Genomic DNA, 12,591 nt, shown 5'->3' on the forward strand with positions numbered 1-12,591 from the left:
GGAGCTGAGGTAATGCTTCTCTTTGCCAGGAGGGGTGCATGACATTGCCTGACCCGTTGAAGCAGTGGGCACCATGGGGAGGGGGGCGGTGGTCAGGGGATGCTAACAGGCACAGCTGACCCTCTTCACCTGTGGGTTTTGCATCAGTGGGTTCTGGATTCAACTGGGGATTCAACCACCTGGGGTACAAATATTTGAAAAATATGTGGCTTTACTGAACATGTACAAAATTTTCTTCTTGTCATTATTCCGTAAACAACTATTGACATAGCATTTACATTGAATTAGGTATCAGAAGTAATCTAGAGCTGATTGAAAGTGGACGCAGGGTGTGCATAGGTTGTCTGCAAATGCTGCGCTGTTCTCTATCAGGAACTAGAGCACCTGCAATGTTGGTATCTTCAAGAGAAGGTCCTGGAACCAATCCCGTATGGATACCGAGGAATGATGGTATTTGGGTTTCGATGGAAAGCTGAGAAACCCAGAACATCAGAGATAACCTCCTAGCAGTAGGAAGCCGAGTTAAAATCAGGAGAAGCCAGTGGCTAAATTCAGAGTCATTTTACACAAAAGAGCAAAACACATGTTTTACAACAATGGAGGAAAAACTCAGTGATCACCCACTTAAGTGAATAAAAGTTACAGTGATAGTTACAACAACATGGCAATAGGGTATATTGAGAAGGAAGATGTCCTTCAAGAGTTTACGGTTTGGTGGGGGGAGCCAGAGCCTCTCTGAGGATGCACCTTCATCCTCTGGAAGCACTGACCTGGCCCGTGGGCCCATAGACATGGGAATAGTGCGTGAGCCGGCAGAGTCTCAGCAACCCCTTAATTCAGTTTGTCTCCTTAGACAGCATCCATCTCCCTAGCCCTCCGAGGTCAGCTCCTTTTCCAGTTTCCCCCAACCTGCACTTGTTTTTGCAAGGCAGGGAGGGAGTTGTTTGCGCTTAGGACAATTCCTCACATTGCCAGGAGAGGGCAGCAGATCACTCTCCAATCACAGTTGCTGTCTTGGCCCTGTCCAGGATTCCAGTCATTTTTCAAGGGTTATTGAGTACTTATGGAATAGGAGACCATTCCAGCCTCAGTTTAGGCCAGGCACTGGGGATACAAAGCCGACTGAGATAGGGGGTCCGGCTCCGCAGGAGCCCGTGGTCTAAGAAGGTGAGGCAGCCATGGAAACAGGAACAGGTCCAAAGAGTGGGGTGAGGCACTGGGGCAGAAGGCTCTTCAGGGGACTATGGGGTCCCCATGAGGTGGCGAGAGGAGGGGCATCAGAAAACACCCAGCAGGAAGAGGTGCTAGGGCTGAGTCTTGGAAGCAGGTAAGTTTTCCCAGTTCCTAGGCCAGGCAAGGCACCCCAGGCAGGGGGAGCTGGGCTGAGCACGACACCACAGGGCGGACTCGGGCTCAAACATAGGGTGCTGGGGCAGAAGGAACATCTCAGGGAGGGGAGGATCACGGAGGGCTGTCCTCCCTGGCCATGCTAAGGAATCTGTGCCAGGACCCAAAGGGAACCGGGAAGCCACTGAAGGGTTTCATCAGGAGAACGACCAAAGCAGACCTGCACTTTTAAATGACAGCTTCCTGTTCTGGCTGTGGAGGATGGACATGGCAGGATGGAGAAGGGCAGGCCTGAAGGCCGCTGGCCAGGTCAGCTTGGCTTGAACTAGGTAGGAGAGCGATGGTGGTGGTCTGAACTAAGGCAGGAGCAGTGGGAGTGGAAAAGGGGGTGGGCGTGAGGTTGAAATGACAGGTTCCGGTCTTTGGCTGGATGGGGCCAGATAAGGGCAGAGGTCTTTTAGCTTTTTGGCTTTAGTGGCTGGAGTGAGTGCTGGTGGCAGCTGATGAGACAAACACAGGGGAGGAAGACAGATCTCTGGAGAAAGATTATGAGTCATTGACAAATATGGGGCATCCCACAGTCCCCCATTTCATTCCCACTACACCCCCTAATCTAGATCCTTGCTGTTTTTCACCAGTTCTGAAATAGTGGCTTCTTGTTGGGTCTCACAAGGTCCAGTCTCTCTGTTGGAGGTGCCTGGGAGTTCTTTATTTCAGTACACGCTGATGAACAACCTGTCAGGGGCAGGCACTGTGATGAGTTCCTTCTCCCACAGAGCTTATGGCCTAGTGCAGAGGGAAGGTAGTGAAGGAAGAGACAGATGGTGAAGCTGATGTTGAAGTCCAGTGTGCAGCACGGTCTCATAAGTGAAGAACAGGCTGCAGGGAGAACATTCCAGGCAGGTCCTGTGCTCTGGACTTCAGAGTGCCAAGGAGGTTTCCTAAAGGAATGCCATTTGGGCTCAACTGGATGGGCAGGGGCTCCCCAGTGAGGGGGTGGGGTGGCAGTGGGCCAGGGCTGGGGAGAAGGGGCTCCTGTGGGGCTGGAAAGGGAGGGTGCAGTGCCTGACCCTGCGGCGCAGGACATGAGAAGCAGGCAGCCTCCACTTGAGAGGACACCAGGGGTGATCAGCAAGGATAACAGTGGCAGGGACTGACAGGGTTAGCTTGCACCAAGCTGAGTGGGGAATGAGTTGTGCCAGGCCTCCTGTGGGTGGACGGATCCTCAGGCCTGGAGGGGTGTCCTTCTGAAGGAGACTTCCTAGTTTCTGACAGATTTGGGAATCTGTCAGGTTCCCTCTCTCTGGGAAGAGGCTACAAACTCTAGACTAGGCATGGGCAAACTGCAGCCAAGTTTTGTTTTACCAGAACACGGCCATGCTCCTTCACGTATGTGTTATCCATTGTTGCTTTAGTGAGTTGAGTAGTTGCAAGAGACTACATGGTCTGCAAAGCCTCAAACATTTCCTAACTGGCTCTTCATGGAAAAGGTTTGCTAAGCCCTGCTCTAAACTGGCAGGCAGCTTTCTTGAATATAGTTCAGGCCTGGTCTGCATGTGCTGAGACAGTGAGCCCATATCCTAAAGCTGGATCTCCCAAAACGCATGTCCGTCTCAGGTCTTACGAATCTGTGAGTCACTGAGCATATGAATACGCATATGGTCATGTGTCATTTGTGCACATGGTCATGTGTGAACATGCATATGATTGTGCATTAGCATGCATGTGGCCACGTGTAAACGTGCACATGATCGTGTGTGAACATGCACATGGTTGTGTGAACATGTATATGACTATGTGTGAACATGCATGTGAACATGCACGTGGATGTGTGCGAATGTGCACGTGGTCATGTGATGTGAGCTTAAAGGTGCAGTGCCAGGCGGGGATAGGCCTTCCATGAGTGGTCCCTGGGCTTGGCCACTTGCTGCAAGAGGCCTCTTCCTGAATCTTGTCCTAAGCCTGTTAGCCCTTGCTTGGCACCATGGAGTGACTCTCTTGCTACTGAATGGGATTCAGATGCCTGAACCTGACCTTCTCCACAAAGGACCCTAGGAGACCATTCCAGCCTGTTTCCACCTCTCTCCAAATACTTACTTGCTTCAGCCAAACCTGAATACTTCCCACTCTGCATACATTACTTTCTCCACCTTGGTGGCCTAATCCTTTGGGGCCCACCTCTCACATTCAGCTCCCTGTTCTTGGTTATTTGGGCTTTTGTCTTGTGTGCTCTGTCAGGTTCTAGGCTTTGTAAGGGTGAATTCCATGTCTCCACTCATTTATATGTGCCCAGTAGGGCTGACTCTTGGGAGAGTCTTCATGGTGACTGAGGCCATGGATCCTTTGCACTGTTCCTTGAATTCACTTGACACTTAAATACTCATCCTGAAATGATGCTTTGAAAGTGATGCTTCCAGTCAATTATGGGTTCACTGTATTACAGATCCCTAGCACCCAATACCTGGCACATAAGAAATGAATGAAAAATAGTGAATGAACTCAAGTATGCCTACAAGGTGAGAGGAAAGTGATCCTACTTACTAGGTGTGCTAGGAAGGCATTTTGGACTGTTGGCTTGGCTGTTGCATAGTAGGCCTGGGGCTCTGAAGGCTGGCATTTGCTCATTCTAAACCTCAAATTTCAATAAATTACCACCAAGTGGACAAAGTTCCATTGGCCAGAGCTCTTGTTGTGAATGAATAACATACCTTTTTTGGATGTGATTAATGGACAGGGTGTATACAAAACTAAAAACAATGTGTGCTGACTACCTGTAAGCCATGGTGATAAAGCCCTCTGTATACGTGATCTTACTCAATGCTCGCTACAAACCCATATGGATACAAATCCATCTGAAGTGGATTTTCAGACAAACTTTCTATTCTGGAGCATTTTAAACAAGAGGCTAGTGTAGTGAGCTTTCACCTACTCCTCAGCAGATTCAGGTATTTGTTATCTCGTGGCCAATCTTGTTTCATGTACACTCCTGCATGTTTCTCCTCTTCCTCTCTTGTTATTTTATAGCAAATCCCACAAATCATATAATTTCCTCCCTGAATGTCTTGGTATATGTCTGTAAAAGATAAAGATTCTCGTTTTGTTCTTTCAAGACAAGGTCTTTGTCACCCAGGCTCTGTCTCCCCGGGTGGAGTTCAGTGGCACGATTATGGCGCACTGTGGCCTTGACCTCCTGCCTCAGCTTCCTATGTAGCTGGGACTACAGACCCATGTCCCCATGCCCAACTAATTTTTAATTTTTATTTTAGTAGAGACAGGGTCTTGCTATGTTGCTCGGGCTGGTCTAAAATTCCCAGCTTCAAACGATCTTCCTGCCTTGGCCTCCCAAAGTACTGAGATTATAGGTATAAACCACTGTGCCCGGTGACAAGAACTCTTAAAAACATAATCCCAATGCTATCATCAACCAACCACCCCACACCATTGCTCTTTAATATTGTCAACTCTCCTGTTAGCTCCAAATTTCCAGTAATTTCATATATTTTTGTTTATTTGAATGAGGATCCAAATAAAGTCTCTCTTTTGGATTGTTTCATTCATATCTTAGCTTTTTTTTTTTTGATCCTGAAAGCTTCCTCATTTGATCTCTTTTTTGTCCCTTGCAGTTTATTTATTGAATAAATTAGGCTGTTTCCCTATAGTTTGGATTTTGCTAACTGTATTCTCATTATGCTGTTTCTCATAGTTTGAATTTTGCTAATTGTATCCTTGTGATGTTAACTTGTTCTTCACTTTGTTCTAGTTTTTATAAATTAGTAGTTTGATCTGAAAGCTTGATCAGATTCAGGTTGGATTTGGGGGGTCAAGGCAAAAAGACTGTGCTAGGTTCTTCCAGCAGGAGGTGTGTACTGTCTGGCCATCTTTTTTTTTTTTTTTTGGTGATGTTAACAGCCATTGGTCAATTATGGACTGAACAATGATGGTATTGTTGTATCATTCCTTCTTCATTTATGAGCTGCTATACTTCCAGAAAGAGATACTGCTACCCTGAGAAGGGCCTTGCATGAAGAAAAAAAAAGTAAATATAAAAAAGAGATGCTACTTCTTATAAATTATTGTGTTACCCAGTTGTACAATTTATATAGAAAAGGCCTGTTAGTGGCTTGCTTTGTTCTTTTTGTTTAACATTTTTCAAAATGATGGTCTGTTTAATTTATATCCTTCAGTGGTGACCACTTTTATTTATTTATTTATTTATTTATTTATTTATTTATTTATTTATAGCTCTGTTGCCTGAGCTGGCATGCAGTGGGGCCATCATGCCACTACAGTCTCAAACTTCTGCGCTTAGGCAATCCTCCCATCTCAGCCTCCTGAGTACCTGGGACCACAGACATGGGCCCTCACGCCTGAGTAATTTAAAAATTTTTTGTAGAGACAGGGTCCCCTTACGTTGTCCAGGCTGGTTTTTAACTCCTGGGCTGAAGTGATTCTCCTGCCTCAGCCTCCCAAAGGCATGAGCCACTGTCCCCAGCCCACATTTATTTACTTATTTTTTCTTTTTTTTGAGACAGAGTTGCGTGGGCTAGAGTGCAATGGCGAGGTCTCGGTTTACTGCAACCTCCGCCTCCCAGGTTCAAGCGATTCTCCTGCCTCAGCTTCCTGAGTAGCAGGGATTTCAGGCATGCGCCACTAAATCCCACTAATTTTGTATTTTTAGTAGAGATGGGGTTTTACCAGGTTGGCCAGGCTGGTCGCAAACTCGTGACCTCAGGTGATCTACCTGCTTCGGCCTCCCAAAGTGCTGGGATTACAGATGTGAGACACTGTGGCTGGCCAACCCACTTTTATTTTTTATAAAGAAGCATTATGAATGCAGACATTCAAACATATTTGATGTATTTCAATTCCCTGCAATTATTATCCTTATTAATGTACAAAATGTCCTATGTTTGGTTAGAAGGAGTCCCTTCAGATTGGCTCTTCAGATGTGTTGAAATCATCCTAGTAATCTTTGATAGATTCCTTGCTATCCAGAGTGACAATGTGTTCCAGGCTTATCTTATACATTTCCGGCCTAGACCTGGAATCAGCACTCTCTCCAGGAAGGCTTGTTTTCTTTTAGTGGACAATGGTATTTTGAGACAGTCTTGGTGCTGGGGTAAATATTATAATTTTAAAAGTCAAAAAAATTGCCGGGGGCAGTGGCTCATGTCTGTAATCCCAGCACTTTGGGAGGCTGAGGCGTGTGGATCATCTGAGGTCAGGAGTTCAAGACCAGCCTGGCCAACATGGTGAAACCCTGTCTGTACTAAAAATACAAAAAATTAGCTGGGCGTCATGGTGGGAGCCTGTAATCCCAGCTACTTGGGAGGCTGAGGCAGGAGAATCGTTTGAACCTGGGAGGCAGATGTTGCAGTGAGCTGAGATCGTGCCATTGTACTCCAGCCTGGGCAACAAGAGTGAAACTTTGTCTCGAAAAGAAAAAGAAAAAAAAAAAAACCTTAAGAAAATTAACAGCTTTATAGAGGTCTAATTTACATAGTAAAATTCACCCATTTTAAATGTACCATTCAACGATTTTTTTTTGTGCATGTGTGAGACAAGGTCTCACTCTGATACCAAGGCTGGAGTGTAACGATGCTATCATGGCTCACTGCAGCCTCAACCTCCTGGGATCAGGTGAGCCTCCTGCCTCAGCTTCTTGAGTATCTGAGGCTACAGGCTTGTGCCACCATATCTGTTTAATTTTTAAAAATTATTTGTAGAGATGGAGTCTCTCTCTGTTTCCCAGGCTTGTCTTGAACTCATGGGCTTTCTTGCCTTGGCCTCCCAAAGTGCTGGGGTTACAGGTGTGAGCCACTGTGCCTGGTCCAATTCAATTATTTTTAGTATATTTAGTATATTTATGGAATTATGTAACCATCACCAAAATCTAGTTTTAGAACATTTCATCATCCCAGAAAGAAACTTGTGCCCATCACAGGAAGGGGAACATCACACACTGGGGCCTGTTGTGGGGTGAGGGGACGGGGGAGGGATAGCATTAGGAGATATACCTAATGTAAATGATGATTTAATGGGTGCAGCACACCAACATGGCACATGTATACACAAGTAACAAACCTGCACATTGTGCACATGCACCCTAGAACTTAAAGTATATATAAAAAAAAAGAAACTTGTGCCCATCAGAGTCACTTTTCAGTCTTATTCCCAGCCTTCGACAACAAATAATCTGCTCTCTGTCCCTATATCAGGCTGTTCTGGACATTTCATATAAACTGAATCATGCAATGTGTGTTCTTTTGCATCTGGCTTCTTTCATGAAGCATTGCGGTGTTGAGGATGATCACTGTGGTAGCATGCCTCAGAACTTCCTTTTGATTGATGAGGAGTATTCCTTTGTGTTAAAATTCCCCACATTTTAATCCCTTTGTCAGTAGATGGACATTTGGGTTGTCTCCACCTTTTGGTTTCTGTGAACGGTGTTGTGAATATTCACGTACAAGTCTTTGTGTCAAGATACATTTTTATTTTCCCTGGGTAGATACCTATAAGTAAAGTTGCTGGGTTTAAGGCAATTTTATTTTTAACACTTTAAGAAACTCTCATACTATCTTCCAAAAAAGTGGCTGCACTATTTGACATTCCTCCTGGCAGTGCATGAGGGCTCCGATTTCTCCACCTCCTCTCCAGCACTTGTGTTATCCGTCTGATTGGTTATATTCATTCTAGTGGGTGTAAAGCGACATCTCATTGTGGTTTGATTTGCATTTTCCTAGTGACTAACGATGTTAAACACTTTTAAATGTGCTTATTGGACATTAATATATCATCTTTGGAGAAATGTCTATTCATGTTCTTTTCCCATTTTTAAGTTGGATTGTCTTTTAATACTGAGTTGTAAGAATTCTTCTGGATATATCACTTATTAGACATATGATTTATAAATATTTTCTCCCATTCTGTGGGCTGTCTTTCCCTTTCTTGATTGTATCTTTTGATGTGCCAAAGTTTTAAATTCAGCTGACGTTCAATTTACCATTTTTCATTTTCTCACTTTCTCACTTTCCTCCTTTTCCAGGTCTCATTATGTAGCCCTGGCTCATCTCAAACTGTGCTTTTAACATCATATCTAAGACATCAGTGCCTTACACAAGATCACAAGGATTTACTCCTATGTTTTTTTCTAAGAGTTTTATAGTTTTAGTTTTTACATTTAGGTCTGCGATCCATTTTCAGTTAATTTTTGTGTATGGTGTTAAGCAGGGACCCAAATTAATTTATTTGCACATGAATATCCAATTGCCCCACCACCATTTGTTGAAAAGACTATTCATGGTTAGACATAGAGGATCATACCTGTAATCCCAGCACTTTATGTCAGTACCTTCTTTCCTACCATGAAGGGAAAGAGGATAGTAAGGTAAGCCCATGGCTGTATTTCACCATCCTGGGGAGGCCTGTGGTCCCACTGATGAAGAAGATGACCACCGGGTCCAAGGTCTGTGACTTAATACAGATGTGTTCTGGGGATGCTGATCTGCAAAGGGATTCAAGACAAAAGGAAAAAGGTTATGACTGCTGGTTTTTCATCTTCTAGGGAAGCAAAAGAAACAACATGATGCATGGACAGGAAACTGGGAGTTTGCAACACTGGAGGAAAACTGGCTCTTCCAGTGTTAGGCATCAAACTGACTTGATGGGTGATTTGGACATGTGGACTGGCATTTTTTCATTTGAGAAACTGGTAAAATATAATGAATCTTTAAATAATTTAATAGAACACACAAATAGCACTTGCTATGTTTCAGGCAATGCTCTAAGTGATTTACAAATATGAACTCATTTAATACTCAGAGAAACCCTAGGAGGCGAGTACTAATCTAATCATGCCCATTTTGTAGATAAGAAAACTGAGGCTCAGAGAGGTTAGGTAATTTGCTTGGTAATATACAGCTAGCAAGTGGCATAGCCAGGATTCAAATGCAGTCTGCACCCTAGTCCGTGCTTTTAACCAGACTGCTAAGCTTGTTTTTTTAAATTAAACTCTGTGACCTTGGTGATGAGGGGTGGCGAAGAGAGAGAAAGGGTGAGAATGAAATACATACATATATATGTGCATATATATATGTGTGTATATATGTATATATGTGTATATATGTATATATATGTGTGTATATATCTATATATATACACACATACACATGCACATGTATATATACACACACATATACACATACACATATATATACACACATACATACACATATACATACACATATATACATACACACACACCCACACATATATATATGTGCAACACAATAACCCCTGACTTTACAAAACTCCTTTGCACAGTCCCAGGGGTGAGTATATTCTAATGAGAGGAACATAGAAGTCTGACATGCTGAAAAACTTGAAATTTTACAGATAAAGCAACTGAGATCAAGAGAGAGGAAGGAAGTAAGCCAGGGTCATAGAGCAAATCAATAACACAGGTGAGGTTTCTTACAGCCAACCTGGTGAGCTTCCTACCACTGGGTGCTTGTTTCCCACCACTTCAGAGTAAATGGTCATTTTCTACATGTACTCAGAGACCATATTCATCAGACCAGAAACCCGCTTAACCAATGATCAGAAGTCCAGCCAACCTTCATGGCTGTGACACCAGGAGCCTAGTTTTCAGAGTGGGGAGCTCAGAAGCCATGGAGTTCACCTCTGGGTCAAGGGTATCTATGGTCACAATGCCCTTGGCTTTAGACATTTGTAGTCAGTAGAGAATGTCCTTGACCTTCAACTGGGTGGTCTGGGCATGAAGATGATCCCTAGGGATGAGAAAGGAACTGATTGTTTTGGTTTCTTTTTTCACAACCATGGGCTTTGGGCTTGGCTTGTCTGCATAGAAATCCCCTAACCTCTTGCTATGCAAAGTATGGGCCACAGAACAACAGCAGCAGCACTATCAAGGGTGCAGAATCTCACACCCTGTTCCAAACCTACAGAATCAGAATCTGAATTTTAGCAAGTTTCCCAAGTGATTCCTTTGCACATTAAAATTTGAAAGCCCTGCTCTAACCTTTTCTAGACTAGATGGATCCAGCCAAAAAACAGGTGGACACTGCTTTACACAACTTTACAAGGGAGCTGGAAATATAGATGTGAACAGGACAGTGTCTCTGACATCAGGACTAGCTGCATCTCTGCTCTCATCTTTCCCCTCTTACTTCCCTCTCTGTCATGATTTGGATGTCATTTTGAATGTCCTCTCTTTCCTTCATTCCATATTTAACCACCTTGTCCCTTGAATTTTCCTGCATTTCCTTCCATCTCCATCACAAACAATGAGTTCAAGCCCTGTGTTTCCTTCTGGATTCTATCCTTCCACCAGTTTTGAATCCTCCTGCCACTGATCTTCCATATAATTACTTGCTTAGTTCGATAAGCACTGACTTTTTTTTCCCTCTACATTTCTTCATTGCACTAACACCTGTGCCCTCTCTTCAGGAAAACACCACACTCCACATCCTGACATTGAAGATGCTGCCTCCTTTTCATCTTTCTCTCTCACAACTCTCTTTTCTATTTCAAAATGGTCATTCCTCACCCCATGATTGGAATGCCCTTTCTTTGCTCCTATCCTTCTTAATTCTTCTTATCCCAGAGGGCTCAACTCAAGTCTTAGATTTCCCATGGGCCATCTCATAGCTCTACAGATGACATGGCTTTTCATCTCAATACTCCACTAGTTTTGTTGCTTCCTGATTTCACATGACCTAGCTCAATGAATCACCTATTTTATTTATGACAGAATATGAGAGGGAGAGAGAAAATGTGATCAAGAGTATGGCAGAGTGCTGTTAAGTATGCACTATAAAATGAGAGAAGTGATTCAAAAAAGAATCCTATGCTGATTCCAATTAATGTTGATTAAAAATAGGTAATTAAAGGGGAAAGGGAAATCTCTACAGAAGAATACTAAAAAATGTAGCGGGATTGACAGAAATAAAACATTTCCATGTAAATCCACCAGTTTGTTACATAGGTATACACGTGCCCTGGTGGTTTGCTGCACCCATCAATCCATCACCTACATTAGGCATTTCTCCTAATGTAATCCCTCCCCTAGCCCCCCACCCATAACAGGCCCTGGTGTGTGATGTTCCCCTCCTTGTGTCCATGTATTCTCATTGTTCAGCTTCCACTTTGAGTGAGAACATGTGGTGTGATAGTTTGCTGATAATTAGCTGGGCTTGTGATTATCTTGTGATAATTAGCCAGGCATGGTGGCAGGCGCCTGTAATCTCAGCTATTCGGGAGGCTGAGGCATGTCCAGCTTCATCCATGTCCCTGCAAAGGACATGAACTCATTCTTTTTTATGGCTGCATAGTATTCCATGGTGTATATATGCCACTTTTTCTTTTTTTTTTTTTTAATTAAAGTTCTAGGGTACATGTGCACAACATGCTGGTTTGTTACATATGTATACATGTGCCATGTTGGTGTGCTGCACCCATTAACTCGTCATTTACATTAGGTATATCTCCTAATGCTATCCCTTCCCCTGCTCCCCACAATAGGACCCAGTGTGTGATGTTCCCCTTCCTGTGTCCAAGTGATCTCATTGTTCAATTCCCACCTATGAGTGAGAACATGCGGTATTTGGTTTTCTGTTCTTGCAATAGTTTGCTGAGAACAATGGTTTCCAACGGCATCCATGTCCCTACAAAGGACACGAACTCATCCTTTTTTATAGCTGCATAGTATTCCACGGTGTATATGTGCCACATTTTCTAAATCCAGTCTGACACTGATGGACATTCGGGTTGATTCCAAGTCTTTGTTATTGTGAATAGTGCCACAGTAAACATACGTGTGCATGTGTCTTTATAGCAGCATGACTTATAATCCTTTGGGTATATCCCCAGTAATGGGATGGCTGGGTCAAATAGTATTTCTAGTTCTAGATCCTTGAGGAATCACCATACTGTTTTCCACAATGGTTGAACTACTTTACAGTCCCACCAACAGTGTAAAAGTGTTCCTATTTCTCCACATCCTCTCTGGCACCTGTTGTTTCCTGATTTTTTAATGATCGTCATTCTAACTGGTGTGAGATGGTATCTCATTGTGGTTTTGATTTGCACTTCTCTGATGGCAAGTGATGATGAGCAATTTTTCGTGTGTCTGTTGGCTGTATGAATGTCTACTTTTTAGAAGTGTCTGTTCATACCCTTTGCCCACTTTTTGATGGGGTTTTTTTTTTCTTCTAAATTTGACTG

At 43.5% G+C, this 12,591-nt stretch overlaps 1 long non-coding RNA gene across 2 annotated transcripts in view; it reads right to left on the minus strand.

Moving 5' to 3' along the window:
• Nucleotides 1–546: 546 nt before the first annotated feature.
• Nucleotides 547–12,591, minus strand: part of LOC103888207 — a 93,976-nt gene continuing 81,931 nt past the window's right edge. The window contains exons 6-7 of one of the 2 annotated variants that reach the window (XR_002515281.2): nucleotides 8,671–8,851; nucleotides 547–2,133 (exon numbers count right to left, since the gene is read on the minus strand). This is a non-coding gene — a long non-coding RNA (uncharacterized LOC103888207). Of the gene's footprint in view, nucleotides 2,134–7,413; nucleotides 8,040–8,670; nucleotides 8,852–12,591 lie in introns of those variants that run through there. The other variant, XR_002515280.2, reaches the window with a different exon arrangement.

This window comes from Papio anubis, chromosome 16, assembly GCF_008728515.1.
Source record: "Papio anubis isolate 15944 chromosome 16, Panubis1.0, whole genome shotgun sequence".
NCBI lineage: Eukaryota > Metazoa > Chordata > Mammalia > Primates > Cercopithecidae > Papio > Papio anubis.